An 18,601-nucleotide genomic window follows, 5' to 3' on the forward strand; every position below is an offset into this window, starting at 1 on the left:
GTTGCTGCCATTCCATGCAATTACTGGTTGTGACAGTGTGTCACAGCTTGCTGGCCACGGCAAAAAGACAGCCTGGAAGGTGTTTCAAACACACAGCCAATTGTTGACAGATCTAGGCACAGAAGATATCACTGAAGAAGTAATCAACGATGCAGAAAAGTTCATATGCCGTCTTTACAAGGTACCCGATGATATGGACAGATGCGACAAGGCACGTGTAATACTCTTCTCTAAGGGTTGTCCACAGGAGACTCTGCCACCAACATCAGATGCAGTGAGACCACATAAGGCGCGCACATTACCAGGCTTTTATTTGGAAGCGCGCAACCATCGCTACTCCAGTACTCCCCCAAGTAACAGACATGGGATGGACATACATCGATGGGAACTTGGTGCCGAAGTTGATGAGGCTATCTCCAATTCCTAAGGCGTGTCACGAGATAGTAACATGCGGATGTACCAAAGGATGTATAAATGGCCGTTGAAGCTGCAGAAAAGCTGGGCTAACATGCACAGGAGGATGTGCATGTGCATACAACAGACAACTAGAATGCAGAAACAGAACAGACTAAGATAGACAGGTAAACATTTGAGAATGCCAATATTGAGCTATACGGTATTTATAAAGTATAATTACTAAATGGCAGCCATTTTGGAACTTTACCCCTTTTTTAAATGCACTTTAGAAATGATTTAATATCATTTTTTTTTGTTCTAAAGAAATTAAAAGCGCATTTGACCAGTGAAAGTGATGTACATAAAAAAATACACCCCAGAAATTACCAAAAATATGGCGGCCATCTTGGAATTCAACATGGCGGCGAAACCAAACTAGTTACAACTTAGGTAACAGTAAATTTGGAATCCTCAGTATCACAAACATGGGTATTGCCACTATTTTGAGCCTTCTACGTTGCTTAAAATTCAAGTTAGGGCAAAGAATATGCTGAAAATGGCAGGCATTTTGTTTTTTACAATTTGAAGGTTAAGACTCCAAAAGTGAACCGGTTAAACAGCATTTTTGAATTCAGCACCCTCGAATTATCCTAAAAAACTTGTTTAATCACTTTTAACACAAAATGCCTACACTATTCGAAAATTCTCAAATTTTTACTTGTCTATATTTTACTCCCAGGGGGTCCCAGGATTACCCACCCAGGATATCGTTGGATCGGTTCAGCCGTTTTTGCGGTACCTGGGAACGGACGGACGGACAGACATTTGGTGAATTATAGTAAGATTCGATTTGGTGTCGTTTTGTGATATTCAAGAAAACACGTTTTAATCTACCAACTGTAGCTCCCTGTGCACGCACGCACGCACGCACACACACACACACACACACACACACACACACACACACACACACACACACACACACACACACACACACAAAAATGTGTATTCTAAATCCAGCTCTTACGAAATCAATGTGAACACCCATTTTGAATCATAGACTTTGTGAAAAACTCGAAAGACAGTCGACCATCCCAACTGTTCGTTCGTTTTAGAATATATGATTAAATTCTCTACCAATAAGAAACGATTCGGAGTCAAAGCAACAAAAGTGGCCATGACTATTTCTAATCCGATACGTTTTAATAACAAATTTTACCTTCAAAGCATTGGGCGTGAACTCTGTTGTTGTCGTTGCTTTAATATGCAGACTGTGGCTGCAGGTTGCACCATTTTTCTGGAAGAGTGTTTGTGTTGCTGATAAAGTGCCCCAATTACGAGTGAGCTGGTACTCAATTTGCCGACCTCGGAAGGATGACAAGCCGAGTCAACCTCCCTGGTGTTAATTCAACGATCGACCGGGATTCAAACTCAGGATCCTGGGATCCCAACCCAGCACCCTAACAAATCTCTTTTTACCTCAACCAACCGCAGGTGGCCAGAGGTTATGTTTCCACCCCTGTCTGTCTTTTTGTCTGTTTGTCTGTGAACAGGATATCTCAAAATTAACAGGGTATCAATAACGTTTCAAGTGATTCTTCACCATTGAGTGCCGTGGCTAAAACGATATATACCAATATCTAAAAATCTATGAACATATTTGGACGGACGTTGGTGGACAGCTCGGGTGTGTGGCAAGGAAGAATGGATTCAATATTGGCAATGATCCGGATCTGGATCTGGAAACGAGAATTTTTTAATTTATGAAGTGATTCTTCACCATTGAGAGATGGGACCAAAAACCGAGATACAGCATGATGTTTCAAAAAGTGATGGAACAGTTATGACAAAACTAGGTGGACGACTTGGTTGTGACAAGAACAAGCCGATTTGATTTTGGTTCAGGTCCGAATCCAGATCTGGCCTATCAATAGGATACAAAACGTCAATTGCTCAGTATGGCGGAGGTATGCGCTCTACTGAATGCCGTTCCAACTTCCAATTGTACACGTTATCATCCAATGACAGTCACATGTATTGTGGGATAACATCTCTCATACCCCCACCTCACCCCTACCCTCCAAATACCAATTACTTTCCGTCCTATAATGGAATGTGAACACCCATTGTACCTACTTCTTTTCCAATGTGCAAGCACTTTTTAAGGTCGAAAATCCTGCGACTAGTATATACAATACTGTACTTAATTAATATAACCAAAGGGAAATCTATATGGTTAGGTTTAGGGGAACTAACCCTATAATGGTCTAACGTCAACCTGACCTCACCTACTCCAAATGTATGAAAGGACTAAACGTGCGGTCAATGTTTAACTTCCTCCCAAATAATTGTGCAACCGCAAACCCAACCACACCCAAACTCAAAAAAGAAAAAACAGAACAAAGATGTTGGGGGTTGTGATATGGACCTCAAGATCATTATATGGGTGGAAAACAAAGTTTAAACTCCCATGTCGCACCTGCATCTATCCATGCCCATAGTCCACAAATGTCCTTATAATGTACACTATAAAAGGATCTGTCTGTGTCTGCTCATCCAAGTTTAAGACCTCCTCTATATATTTAGATTGCTTGACACCCCAAAGACCCCTTAATACCTTAAGACTGTTTAGAACCTTAAGATCCTTTAGGATCCCCTAAGACCTCTCAAGACAACGAAGCCTGCATGATCCCACAAGACCCCCAAGGCCAACCCAAGGTCCTTAAGATCCCTCCCCCCACCACCCCAAGAACCTTAAGACTCCAATACCCTCAAGACTCAAGACCCTTTAAGACCAATAAGACCGTTAAGGCCCTTAAAGATCCCTAAGACACTTCATAAACCCAAGACCCTTTCAATCCTTTATAACCCGATATCCACTAAGATCCCTCAGGACCCAAAGTAGATTATATAGATCCATTATATCCTCTGGAGTCTAGATCACAATATAACCCCAAGACCTTCTGTTTGAGGGCCTTCTGCAGGAACACTTGAGGGTCATCAGCCATAATCAAAAGGTTCCCCATTGGTAAACCAAAATATCATCAATTAATTTTGTTTGTTTTTCAGGTTCTGCTCATCTTGGTTGTTAGTGTTAGCATAGTTGAAAGTCCCATTTGACAAAGAGAAAAGTCCCACGTGGCAAAGAGAAAAGTCCCACGTGGCAAAGAGAAAAATGTGTCCATGACAACAATTTCACCCCCATTATAATGAAATGGGATATTTGTGATTTTATTGTTGCCAAACAACAATAATTTTTCAAGATATCAGATGGAAACTTACTTAGCTTATTTGTACGCATGCGTTGTATATGTGTATACAATCTGGTCAAAATTAGTCAAGCGTCACAGTCAATGCCATCCAAAACATGTAAAACGGCCATTAGGCCGCAATGAGAAAATGTATCAGCCAAATTTGTTATGCACAACATTCCCTCGTATAACACACTTGATAGGTCAAATTTTCGAAAATTACCAAATTTCTGTTTCCATGGCAACTATTGTTTACTTGGATTTCGCAAGTACCATGCTATGCACAACATTTTTTAATCACTAATGATAGTTCTTCTTCTGAGCGTACCGCCATTATCTTCAAGGTAAACATGTACCACGTGTACATGTTTCAAGGTAAACATGTACCACGTGTACAACTTGTACACGTGGTACATGTTTACCTTGAAACACAAGGTTTACCTTACCTTGTACTACAAGGTACCTTGTTCACCTTGACGGTCCACATCACTTTATGTTGAATTCCTATTAGTACCAATGTTTGAAAAACCCATATATTCACAGCCAAACAACTTCGACTAAGGAACACGAGGTTCGTTTGAATTGCGGAAACATCGTCATCATGGGAGGAGCTAGTTGTTGTTGTTGTTGTTGTTTAAAGTTCAGCGAATGCTCCTGGTTTCTTTTCCGCAGGAAAAGATCCGCCCGGAATTGGGAAGAATATTTCTGTTTAACGAAGAGAACCGTTTCTGGGAAAGTTTCCTCCCCTGAACTTCAACCACAATCACAACCCTCCACTCCCTCCCATCCCATCCCACCCTCAACCCCCTCCGCTCCCATGTGGCTCTGCTCAGGGCATTGCAAGGTCGCCGAATATAAGTGATAATACAGCAAGAGGGAAAAATTGAATGAACGAACTGGAACACGGATGTCGCACATATTAACGCTAAGCACCCCGTACATGTCGAGTTTCAAATGAGAAACGATCAAAACAGTTAAAACATCAGACAAAGTGATTTACGAATGGAACCAGAACCGGTAACATCGCGAAACGGAAACGAACATTCGCACAAATGTAAGAATGAACGAGCAAGATCTAAACTCGACGCATTCCCCACCTGCGACGAACACTGATCCGACTAAGGAAGCAAATGTTGTGAACGGAGGACACGCCCTAATTGTAGCCACGCCTTATTCATGGCCACGCCCTATAGTTTCGCCTTTCCTAAAGCCACGCCCTATAGTTTCGCCTTTCCTAAAGCCACGCCCTATAGTTCCGGCTTTACTAAAGCCACGCCCTATAGTTTCGCCTTTCCTAAAGCCACGCCCTATAGTTCCGCCTTTCCTAAAGCCACGCCCTATAGTTCCGGCTTTACTAAAGCCACGCCCTATAGTTTCGCCTTTCCTAAAGCCACGCCCTCATAAACGATTTACAAGCGCGCACCGCCCCCAGCAGGTCTGAGAGGATAATTCAGACGAGGTGGACTGAAAGATTATCTCCATTTACGTTAAAACGTGCAATGCATTGTGGGAACTCAGATAATTTTACCAAACTTAAAATCGGAACGTACTACGTCAGTCACGTGAGTGTGAATAGTTCCAAATCACGAGTTTGAATGGAAGAAATCCGGATGATTTGAAAGTGGTGGAACTAAACATCTGGTTGAAGGTCTTCGTCTTCAGTAATTAAGGCTAAATGAGTACAGAGGTAATTCGAACGGTACTCGGTAGAGTGCGCACCTCCGCCAGGCTGAGCAGTTGACGTTTTGTATCCCACTGATAGGCCGGATCTGGATTCGGACCTGAACCAAAATCGAATCAATTCATCCTGGTCACACACTCAACACGTCCACCAGGTTTCGGCCGAATCGGTCCAAAACTTTTTGAGATCTTTTGCTCACAGACAGACAGGGGTGAAAACATAACCTCCATCCACCCTCGGTGGTGGAGGCAATGAAACGACCGCATGAGTTAACTTCATTGTAAAATGAAATTAATAAATACATATTAAAGGATCTGAAAATGCAAAGCCTGGCCGTGTCCGTTTGTATTCAGAAGTCTTCTTCTTCTGTTTGGTCAACAAAACGAAAGCAGTTTTAAAACAAGAAAGAGAAATCGGAGATTGCAGACCCTCGCCCGGACGTGTTTTTAATATTAAAACAAATATGGCAACCGAACCACGTGACCGATGACGTCATCATTATTTTTTTTATCAAATATTCATTATTTTCATCATTTATTCAACAAAAATTCATTATTTTCACAATATTTGATTCACAATATTCACAATATTCATTTATTCATCAAATTCATCAAATCATTCGTTTATTCATCAATTATTATTCATCATTCATTTATCATCATTCATCATTCATTTGTCCCATCAAATATTCATCATTCATTTATCATCATTCATCATTCATTTGTCCCATCAAATATTCATCATTCATTTATCAAATCATCATTCATTTATTCATCAAGTATTCATCAAATATTCATTATTTTCACAATATTTGGATCACAATATCACAATATTTCATCAAATATTGATGAAATATCAATATTTTGATATTTGATGTTTATAATGATGTTTACAATATTTCAAATGATGAAATATCAAACGGTTTGATCCACCGTTTGCCCTTCACGTGACTCGTGGTGGTCCCTCTCGGCTCTCCCCCCGTTGGTATTTTTGTGCACATAAGATTGTTCACGGTTCTGTTTAAATATTATTTAAATATGTATAACCTTTCCCCTTCAGTGTTTTACTCAGTGGTATTTTACAACACGCTGTTTTTCTTCCTATTTAAAAGGCTTTTCTCAATTTCCTCTCCAACTCATTCCACCTCAAAAAAAAGAAATTCAATATCTTATACGTCTCCCTCACTACATGGTCTAAATTCACATTCATTCCATCCCTCCTCCATCATTCTGAACCGGATTGCTAACTTGAAAATCACAACAAACCCAATTTGTTTTCAATGTTCGTCTTTCATTAATCATCCACTTTCTAAACTCCCCTCTTGCCCCTCCCATCCAAATCCCTCCCCTTGCACCTACACTCCTAAACTCCCCCCTTGCCCCGCCACTCTTAAACTCCCCCCCTGCCCCTCCACTCCTGAACTCCCCCCTTGCCCTTCCACTCCTGAACTCCCCCCTCACTCCTCCCCTTCAAAACTCCCCCCCAACCCCTCCCATTCAAATCTCCCCCCCATACCATTCCTCTCCAATTCTCCCTCCTCCCCCCTCCTCCTCAAAGCTGCCTCCTCCCCACTTCATCTCCCTTCTATCTCATACCTCCACCCCCCCCCCCAACCTTCTTCTTTCCTCTGCCCCCCCTCAAACAACCCCTCACTGTGCCTCATCCCTTCACCTTCAAACCTTTCATCCTCCTCATCCTTCCCTTTCTTGGAACTCTTCTGCAATCGCTGACACACTAACAACTGCTCTCCCTACCTCCCCCTCTCATCCTTCATCTTACCCTACTCCTCCCCTCCCCTGTCCTGTACCCGATGCTCCCCCTCTCTCTTCATTAACGGTATGGACCTCAAACATCCGGGGCCTTCGCTCAAACCTGACTGATCTCTCCATACAGGTTGCTTCTGACAATCCAGACTTGATCTGCTTAACAGAGACTTTCCTCCTTCAAGATGTCTCTGATTCCTTAATATCTCTGCCTGGTTACTCCCTCCTCCGGTATGATAGACCTGAGCCTCGGCCTGGTGGTGGGGTGGCTATCTTTATCAAAAACTCTCTTCCTCACTCTCCTTGCACTGCCCTCTGTCCTCCTCACCCCCAGGAGTACCTCTGGCTACGGCTTCCTCTCCGCTCCCACCTTTTGTTCATATGTGTTCTGTACCGTCCCCCAAACAGTGATGACTCCATCTACATTTCACTGTCTGACAACATGGACCAACTTCTATCCACTCATCCCAACTCTCTCTTCCTCATATGTGGTGACTTCAATTGTCATCATGCCACCTGGTTGGGTGTGGGTTCCACCCTCACCAGTCATGGCACCTCAACAAAGGACTTCTGTGACTCACTGGGATTGACACAATCTGTCAATTTCCCGACCCGGATCTCAGCCAATGGAGTATCTTCTCTTCTAGACTTGGTTATGACTAACTTCCCTGCTAATGTCTGCTGCTCTTCTTCTGCTCCAATCGGTTCTTCTGATCATGTGCTCGTCAAAGTGGACATCTCTCTGGCCATTCTCAGAGAGCCTCCTCAGCGTCGACGAGTCTGGCATTTCACTCAGGCCGACTGGGACGGTCTTCAAGCAGCCATCAATCGTCTGGATTGGTCTCCCATCTCCACTGCCTCTGACATCAATTCTTCCTGGGAATTCTTCCAAAGCAAACTGATCTCTCCCATGCACAGATTTATCCCATCTCGCCTTCAGTTGTCTTACCCTTCCTCCCGTCCATGGTACACTGAATCTTGTGGTGAGGCAGTTGCCCTGAAACAACTTGCCTTTGCCTCTTGGAAGGCTAATCCAACTGAAGGAAATCTCAGTTCCTTCCACCAAGCTCGGAACAAGTGTGTGTCTACCCTCAGGAGTGCCAGGAAGCACTATCTCTCCTCACTCAAGAATGAACTCTCAAACCTGTCTCCTTCCTCCAAATCCTGGTGGCGTCTGGTAAAATCCGTTTCTGGTGTTTGTTCCCCCTCCATCCCCTCCCTTACCTCAAATGGCCACACAGTTGACATCGCACGTGACAAAGCCGAATGCCTCAACTCTGTGTTTGCCTCAAAATCCTTAGTCCCAAACCCATCTCTCTCTGTTCCCACCTTTCCCAGTCGAACCAAACTGCTCCTGGACTCTGTGACCTTCTCTCCTGACAAGGTGGAGGAGTTTTTGTCAAACCTCGACTCTGATTCTGCAACTGGACCAGATGGCATCAGCCCACGGGTCCTAAAATCCTGCTCTGCCGCTCTATCTCACCCTCTCTCTGTTCTTTTCACCCTATCTTTTGCTCAAGGTCATCTGCCAGCATCCTGGAAATCAGCAAACATTACCGCTTTACACAAAAAAGGTGCAAAAACAGCTCCTTGCAACTACAGACCAATCAGCCTGCTCCCAATTATCAGCAAAGTCATGGAATCCATCATTGCTTCGGATATGAAATCTTTCCTCTTCTCCAATGGCTTGATCTCTGATCATCAATTTGGTTTCAGACCAGGTCACTCTACTCTGGACATGCTGCTTCTGCTGTCTCAACAATGGATGGAGGTCCTCAATGCCAAACAGGAAATCAGAGCTGTCTCCCTTGACATATCACGTGCCTTCGATACGGTCTGGCACCCAGCTCTGCTCACCAAACTCTCCTCCTATGGTATCCATGGAAATCTCCATGCATGGCTTGCGGACTTCCTCTCTGGTCGTAGTCAACGTGTGGCCCTGAATGGATTTCTCTCATCTCCCCTTCCCGTTCAGGCTGGAGTTCCCCAAGGCAGTGTGCTGGGCCCTGTGCTTTTTCTGGTCTTTATCAATGATCTCTCCGACTCTCTGGAAAATCCTCTGTATCTCTTTGCTGATGACTCCACTCTCTGCCGCTCCATTCCTCTTCCCTCAGATCGGCAGTCTGCAGCCTCCTCACTCTCTGAAGACCTGGACAAAATCACAGACTGGTCAAACATGTGGAACATGTCTTTCAATCCTGACAAATCTCACTCTCTTACTATGTCTCTCCGAAAAGATCGACTGGACAACCCTCCCATCTACTTTCTCAACAATCCTCTCCAAGAAGTTCTGTCGCTCAAGCTTTTGGGTCTCACCATCTGCCATGATCTTTCTTGGGAAAACCACATTTCCAAGCTGGCCTCCAAAGCCAGTCGCCGATTGGGCATCCTCCGTCGTGCGAAGTCCTTCCTAGGCACACCTGAGCTCCTCACCACATACAAGGCTTTCATCCGCAGCTCAATGGAATACTGTTCTCCCCTATGGGCTGGTGCTCCTGCCTCACACCTGGCTCGGCTTCACGCTGTTGAATCCAAAGCTTTCAGAATCATTGGAATCTCCCGCGATGAAGCTATCTCTGAGGGCCTTTCACTCACTCACCGCAGGCAGGTAGGTGGTCTTTCTGTCTTCTACCGACTCCTCTCCGGCCTTGCTCCCCCAGCTCTCTCTGTGCTCTGTCCCCCAAATATTCCTACAGGTCGCACAAGATCTGCCAGCCACCCTCTGATGGTTAAACTGCCGAAATCTCGGCTCTCTGCTCACCTTCACTCTTTCATTCCTCTTTTCTCCCGCCTCTGGAACAAACTCCCACACTCACTTCAATCACACTCCTCCCTCCAGGTCTTCAAAACAGCTGTTCACCACCATCTCTTATCTTCCCCCATCCAAAACCTTGATCTTTTCTACCCCCACTAATTCACCCCAGATCCACCTTGTTTGAAATTCCAACTTCTTTCCTGGAAGTCTTGGCAGTGTCCATATGTTTTATACCTCTCCCACCCCCCCTCCCTTCCCATGCCTCCCCCCCCAAAGCCCTCTCCCTCCCACAGTTCTCTCGATGTCTCCATGTCTCTCGGTCCCTGCTCTCAAATGTTGTGTTTGTGTCCTTCCCCCTCTCTCCCCATCTTGTCTAACGCTCCCGATGTTATTTGTTTTGTGTGTCTGTTTGTCTTTCTGTGTGATTAATGTTCGCTCTTTCACGAGCCTCGATCTTGTATACAAAAAAAAAAAAAAAAAAAAAAAAAAATCCATTCTTTTCTTTTCACCAATTTATCCATAGATGACGCTCAATAAATTTCATCTTGATCGGATGAAGTTTTGTACTTGGCGAATTATGACGTCATAATGGAGGCACCTATGACATTATCATTAACATATGTTATTTCCCATGAAGAGTTCTTTACAATGAGCCATGTCTCAATTGTTTCTATGCAGTGCTTTCGGAGATATAGAAGTGCAATTTTTTCGCTTTTTCCAAGATGGCGCCTGTACCATGTGATGTATGACGTCATAATTATCATTAAAACATTCTACGGGAGGAGTTGCACCTATGGTAAAAAAAAATTCCTGTCAATCGGACCAACGGTTGCAGAGAAAATCATATTTATTCTGTGCGGACAAACAAACAAGCAGACAGACAGACAAACGGACTCAAATGCATTACCCTCTCCTCTGGCGAGGGTAACTAGAGCAATGTGACTGTCACCAATATGCCTCCGCATAGTCCCTGCTCGTGACAATGGGTAGATGCCCTTGTTCATTGTCCTAAAAATAAACAAGTTTGATTTAAATCCTTTCAGCTGTTTTCAAGTATCCCATTTTTACCAGGCAGGACAGGTTTCACATTGATCGGTAAAGCTGTTTCAGAGAAGGGATTTTTTAAAATATCGGCTTTCAAGCTAATATGGCTGCCAAACCACGTGACATATGAAATGAAACATAGGGGCAATACCCCTGGGCTCACCTGGTAGAATAAACAGTATACTACACTGACTAAAGGTATTTTAAACCAATTTCAATGGTTGCTAGGAGACAGGGCAGCATGTACAATCATACTAACATAATCATAAGGCTTTAAACAAACAAACCAAAAAATATATATATCTATTTTTGGGGGCAATCCCAGCCCCTCCCCCTCCCATCCTGTATACCTCCTCAGACCCCAATTTTTTAAAATGCTGTGAACAAACTTTGGTACAACACGGGTAATGAATGTTGTGGTCAAGTTTCATCGAAATAGTGTGTGTAGTTTCAGAGAAGAAAGCAAATTCCTATTTTGGGGGCTCAAACCTGGATGCACTTTGACCCTCGGTAAACCCCCTTAGACACCGACTTTTTTCAATGCCGTGAACAAACTTTAGTCACAACACAACAAATATAATTTGTGCCAAGTTTGGTCACAATCCCATCAGCGGTTTCGGAGAAGAAGTTTCAAGTGTTTATGGACGGAAGGACGGATGGACGGACGACGTGCCATCACATGAACTCCCCTGAACTTCGTTCCAGGTGAGTTAAAAATGTACACTCTGCATATGTATGGGTAGGGCATCACGTTTGTGAAGTTTCGTGTTGATCGGATAAGGATTGTTTTCATATCCAAGAGGGCTGACAAATCACGTGATCTACGATGTCATCATTTTCAAACTATGTGCAACAATGGTGTTAGATGATATTTGAAAAATTGTGCATTGATAGGGTGAGCAGTTTCAGAGATAAAATTATTTAACATTATTTTCCTTCAATCCAATATGGCTGCCACACCATGTGACCAATGACGTTTTCGTGATCATCTTTTAATCACCATGCCTCGTCAATGACACACGTAAAGTTTCGAGTCAATCAATTTTGTGGTTTGGGAGAAGATTTTAGGTTAAATCCAATATGGCTGACAAACCATGTGACCTATGATGTCATAAATTTAATATTTCAATACAAATGGGTAATAGATCATTTGCATGCAATTTCAGATGTTTAGGATAAGTCATTCGATTAAAACATTTTTGGCTGGTGTACCACTTCACAAATGATGACATCATTATCATGCTTTTGTTCCCTATTGGGAGTACTTGACAATGTGCCGAGTTTCAAATGTTTCCATGCTGTGGTTTTCAGGAAATCTTTTTAAAATTATTTGAGTTTAATCCAAGATGGCTGCCATACCATGTGCCTATGACATCACCATTATATCACAAACACAACTTGCAGGGGCATTGCTCCTACCCTGAAAGTTTCGTCTCAATCGGACATGTAGTTGCTGCGAAAAACGAGGTTTAACCCATATGGACGGACAGACAACCCGAAAACATAATTTTTGGGTTGTCTGTCCTTTGGCGCCGGAGGCATTAAAATGTGAAAATTTTTTCGATTGCCTTGACTTTTGAGCTTTAGAACTAAAAATAAATAATCAGCTTCTAGCTTTTGAATGGTGAACTAATTCTGTGACCCAATATGCAAATTCTTCAAATTTCAGGTCAATCGGGTGAAAATTGGCGATTTTATGCAACCTTGACCTTTGACCTTTTTGATCTGTTAAAAGTCAGCTTCTAGCTTTTGATTGGTGAACCAACTCTATGACCGAATATGCAAATTCTTTAACTTTCAGGTCGATCAAACAAAAATTGACTTGTTATGCAACCTTGACCTTTTGATCTAAAACAAAACAACCGACACCTAGCTTTTGATTCAGTGACCAGATTTGCAAATTCGATAAATTTCAGGACACACATACACAAAGACTGACAGACACACATACACAAAGACTGACATACACACATACACAAAGACTGACATACACATATACACAAACACTGACAGACACACATACACATAGACTGACAGACACACATGCACAAAGACTGAGACACACATACACAAAGACTGACAGACACACATACACAAAGACTGACAGACACACATACACAAAGACTGACAGACACACATACACATAGACTGACAGACACACATGCACAAAGACTGACAGACACACATACACAAAGACTGACAGACACACATACACATAGACTGACAGACACACATGCACAAAGACTGACAGACACACATACACATAGACTGACAGACACACATGCACAAAGACTGACAGACACACATGCACAAAGACTGAGACACACATACACAAAGACTGACATACACATATACACAAACACTGACAGACACACATACACATAGACTGACAGACACACATGCACAAAGACTGAGACACACATACACAAAGACTGACAGACACACATGCACAAAGACTGACAGACACACATACACAAAGACTGACAGACACACATACACATAGACTGACAGACACACATGCACAAAGACTGACAGACACACATACACATAGACTGACAGACACACATACACAAAGACTGACAGACACACATACACAAAGACTGACAGACACACATACACATAGACTGACAGACACACATGCACAAAGACTGAGACACACATACACAAAGACTGACAGACACACATACACAAAGACTGACAGACACACATACACAAAGACTGACAGACACACATGCACAAAGACTGACAGACACACATACACAAAGACTGACAGACACACATACACAAAGACTGACATACACATATACACAAACACTGACATACACACATACACAAAGACTGACAGACACACATACACAAAGACTGACAGACACACATGCACAAAGACTGACAGACACACATACACAAAGACTGACAGACACACATAGGTGATTGCAAAACGCCGTCTCCTGCTGCGCGGGGGATGGACTAATAATTGTCTGTCGGTGTCAGATTGGGCCGTCATATGTGATCTGAATAAAGCTCCCCGTTCCGTCAAATGAAACAATCAATCTGTGTGTCTTTACAACATTCGACAAATTTTTGTGACTTTCAGAACCATCAACAAAAATATTTCTGTGATCCATTTCCTACACGACATGTTTCGAGAGAGAGCAGGTGCATGCTCACTTATGTATTTCGACTTGGCACGCAATCTTATCAGACTTCTGCGCCCCTTCTGTCCTCAAGAGGATTCTCCAGAAACACGTCCTTTTGTCTGTGGCAACATGTCGACTCTGAATTATAAACTACATGGAAAATTGACAAAACGAGCTCCAATAATAGGTCCACAGTGCACCCTAAAAATCCCTCAATAAATGTTTTATTGGCCCCAGAAAAACCTCATGGCTCCATTGACTGGTATCACTCTGCAGGGCTGGCAAGCCCACCTGGAGCTGTGCGCACACAAATTACTGCTCCCCCTCATGCGCTACTGCAACTAGTAAATGTTAGACTGCCCCGCTACCTCGAGTAAATGCTCAACATCGTCCCCTAGTAAATGCTCTACGACACCCCCTAGTAAATGCTCAACACCGGCCCCTAGTAAATGCTCCGCTAGTAAATGCTAGCACCGCTAGTAAATGCTCAACACCGGCTCCGAGTAAATGCTCAACACCGGCCCCTAGTAAATGCTCTATGGCACCACTAGTAAATGCTCAACACCGGCTCCGAGTAAATGCTCAACACCGGCCCCTAGTAAATGCTCTACGGCACAACTGTAAATGCTCAACACTGGCCCCTCGTATATGCTCTATGGCACCACTAGTAAATGTTCTATGGGACCACCAGTAAATGCTCAACACAACCCCCTAGTAAATGCTCAACACCGGCCCCGAGTAAATGCTCGATGGCACCCCCAAGTAAATGTTCAACATCGTCCCCTAGTAAATGCTCTACGGCACACTAGTAAATGCTCAACAATGGCCCCTAGTAAATGCTCTGTGGCACCCCCTAGTAAATGCTCAACATCGTCCCACAGTAAATGCTCGACGGCACCCCCTAATAAATGCTCAACACCGGCCCCGAGTAAATGCTCTATGGCACCCCCAAGTAAATGTTCAACATCGTCCCCTAGTAAATGCTCTATGGCACCACTAGAAAATGCTCTATGCCACCCTCTAGTAAATGCTCAACACCGGCCCCTAGTAAATGCTCTATGGCACCACTAGAAAATGCTATGGCACCACTAGTAAATGCTCCACTGCACCCCCGAGTAAATGCTTCACTGCACCACTGGTAAATGCTCCACTGCACCCCCGACTAAATGCTTTACTGCACCCTCGAGTAAATTCTCCACTACACCCATGAGTAAACGCTCCACTGCACCCCCGACTAAATGCTCTACCGCACCCCCGAGTAAATGCTCCACTGCACCCCGACTAAATTCTCCACCGCACCCCTTTGTAAATGTTCAACACCCTCTAGGAAATGCTCCACTGCACCCACGAGTGAATGCTCCACTGCATCCCCGAGTAAATGCTCCACTGCACCCACGAGTAAATGCTCCTTGCACCACTGGTAAATGCTCCACTGCATCCCCTAGTAAATGCTCCACTGAATCCACGAGTAAATGCTCCACTGCACCCCCGAGTAAATGCTCCACTGAATCCACGAGTAAATGCTCCACTGCACCCCCGAGTAAATGCTCCAAGGCAAACCTTAGGAATTGCTCCACTGCAACCCCGAGTAAATGTTCATCACCGTCCCCCGAGAACGTGCTCGACACGACCCCCGAGTAAATGTTCATCACCGTCCCACTAGATCGTGCTCGACACGACCCCCGAGTAAATGTTCATCACCGTCCCCCGAGATCGTGCTTGACACGACCCCCGAGTAAATGTTCATCACCGTCCCCCTAGATCGTGCTTGACACGACCCCCAAGTAAATATTCATCACCGTCCCCCTAGATCGTGCTTGACATGACCCCCAAGTAAATGTTCATCACCGTCCTCATCAACGTCCCCCAAGATCGTGCTTGACACGACCCCCAAGTAAATGTTCATCACCGTCCCCCTAGATCGTGCTTGACACGACCCCCAAATAAATGTTCATCACCGTCCTCATCACCATCCCCCTAGATCGTGCTTGACACGACCCCCAAGTAAATGTTTATCACCGTCCCCCTAGATCGTGCTTGACACGACCCCCAAATAAATGTTCATCACCGTCCTCATCACCATCCCCCTAGATCGTGCTTGACATGACCCCCAAGTAAATGTTCATCACCGTCCTCATCACCGTCCCCCTAGATCGTGCTTGACATGACCCCCAAGTAAATGTTCATCACCGTCCTCATCAACGTCCCCCAAGATCGTGCTTGACACGACCCCCAAGTAAATGTTCATCACCGTCCCCCTAGATCGTGCTTGACACGACCCCCAAATAAATGTTCATCACCGTCCTCATCACCATCCCCCTAGATCGTGCTTGACACGACCCCCAAGTAAATGTTTATCACCGTCCCCCTAGATCGTGCTTGACACGACCCCCAAGTAAATATTCATCACCGTTCCCCTAGAACGTGCTCGACACGACCCCCGAGTAAATAATGTTCATCACCATCCCCTTAGATCGTGCTTGACACGACCCCCAAGTAAATGTTCATCACCGTCCCCTTAGAACGTCCTCGACACCGCTACATAGTAAATATTCATCACAGTCCCCCGAAATCGTGCTCGACACGACCCCCGAGTAAATGTTCATCACCATCCCCTTAGATCGTGCTCGACACCACTCCCTAGTAAATGTTCATCACAGTCCCCCGAAATCGTGCTCGACACGACCCCCTCGTAAATGTTCATCACCGTCCCCCTAGATAATCACCATCCCCTCCTTCCCGTGCCTCCTCACCCCAGGGCTCTCCCTCCCACAGATCTCCCAATGTCCCTGCTCTCAAATGTTGTACTTGTGTGCTCTCCCTCTCTCTCCCCATCTTGTCTCCCGCTCCCTTTAGCTTATGTCAGTTTGTCTTTTTGTGATTAATGTTAGCTCTTACACGAGCCTCGATCTTGTATACAAATAAACAAAAAAAGAAGTAAATGCCCGATACTGATGCCTAGGAAATGCTCGACCCCATTTCCTAGTAAATGCTCGACATCACCCCAAGTAAATTATCGACACTGCCCCAGAATAATACATAGGGGCAATACCCTTGGTAGAATAAACAGTAAACTGCACTGACGAAAGGTATTATAAACCAATTTCACTGGTTTCGAGAAGACAGGGCAGCATGTAGAATCATACTAACATAATCATGACATTAAACAAACAAAGAAATACCTATTTTGGGCCCGGCCCCCCCCCCCCCCCCATACCTCCTCAGACCCCAATTTTACTAATGCCTTAAACAAACATTGGTACATCAAAGGTGATGAAGTTTCATCGAAATTGGGTGTGTAGTTTCTGAGAAGAAAGCAAATATCTACTGTATTTTGGCAGGCAACCCCTGTAGACCTGCAAAGGGGCAGATTTTTTCCAATGCCATGAACAAACTTTGGTACATCTCGGGTGATGAAGCTTGTGGTCGTTTCATCTAAATTGTGTGTAGTTTCAGAGGAAAAAGCAAATTGGACCAACTTTGACCCCAGTATACCCCTTTAAACCCCGATTTTTTTTTTAATGAAGTGAACAAACTTTAGTTACAACACAACAAATATCATTTGTGCAAAGTTTGGTCACAATCCCATCAACAGTTTCGGAGAAGTTGCAAGTGTTTATGGACGGACGACGCGTCATCGCATAAGCTCCCCGGAACTTCGTTGCAAGTGAGCTAAAAATCGACACAACCCTCAGTTAAACGCTCCACTGCAATCTTTAATAAATGATTCACTGCATCCCATAGTAAATTCTTGACACCACCCCCTCGTAAATGCTATTCTGCATCCTCTATTAAATGCGCAAAACAAATCCCAAAGTAAATGCTATTCTGCATCCTCTATTAAACGCGCAAAACAAATCCCCAAGTAAATGTTCTTCTGTACCCTCCAGTAAATGTTCGACATCGCCCCCCGATTAAATGTTCAACATTGGTCCGAGTAAATGCTTGACACCAATCCTTAGTAAATGCTCTTTCTGCATCCTCCAGTAAATGCTGTGCTGCACCTGAGTAAATGCTCCACTACACCCCCACTCCCTGGCAGGTGCCCAACTGCACCCTCTAGAAAATGCTTTCTGCATCCTCCAGTGAATGATCCAGTACGCTCCTTCGTAAATGCCCTCAGTGTTCCCCTCAGTAAATGCTCAACTGCACCCCCTAACAAATCATTGTATGGTTTTTTTTTTTTCAATCATATTTGTCATTTTTATTGCATAGACAAGGTTCTGCAGAGTTGTCCAACATGTATGATCCCCACTGCAGTTAGTTTCACTAAAATTGCTATTCCAACACTGGCAGAGCCCATGCGTCACTTTGGCTGGAAAGTTAAAGCCAGCTCCCTGTATTTTCATGGACGAATCCCAAGGTCTCTTGAAAAAAAGATAATTCAAAAATCGAAGTTAATTGGGTATAGATGAAGTAGAGGAATAATAGGACCAAATGGAATGATCACACATCCAAGTTTCCTTGCATGACAAACCACAAAACCCATCCGGACAGGTTTGAAAACGTTCCAGCCAAATGCACAAGATGTGCTCAATGATTGTTTGAGGTATTTTATAGGGTTGGGCAGGATG

At 44.1% G+C, this 18,601-nt stretch overlaps 1 protein-coding gene across 2 annotated transcripts in view; it reads right to left on the minus strand.

Moving 5' to 3' along the window:
* Window positions 1-4,822, minus strand: part of BCL2L13 (BCL2 like 13) — a 33,605-nt gene extending 28,783 nt beyond the window's left edge. Inside the window, exon 1 of one of the 2 annotated variants that reach the window (XM_068109557.2) lies at window positions 4,745-4,822. The gene's annotated coding sequence lies outside the window, so the exon portion shown is untranslated. Of the gene's footprint in view, window positions 1-1,615; window positions 1,940-4,744 lie in introns of those variants that run through there. The other variant, XM_068109564.2, reaches the window with a different exon arrangement.
* Window positions 4,823-18,601: the final 13,779 nt, after the last annotated feature.

This window comes from Myxine glutinosa, chromosome 1 (genome assembly GCF_964187855.1).
Source record: "Myxine glutinosa chromosome 1, kmMyxGlut1.1, whole genome shotgun sequence".
In the NCBI taxonomy this organism is placed as follows: Eukaryota; Metazoa; Chordata; class Myxini; order Myxiniformes; family Myxinidae; genus Myxine; species Myxine glutinosa.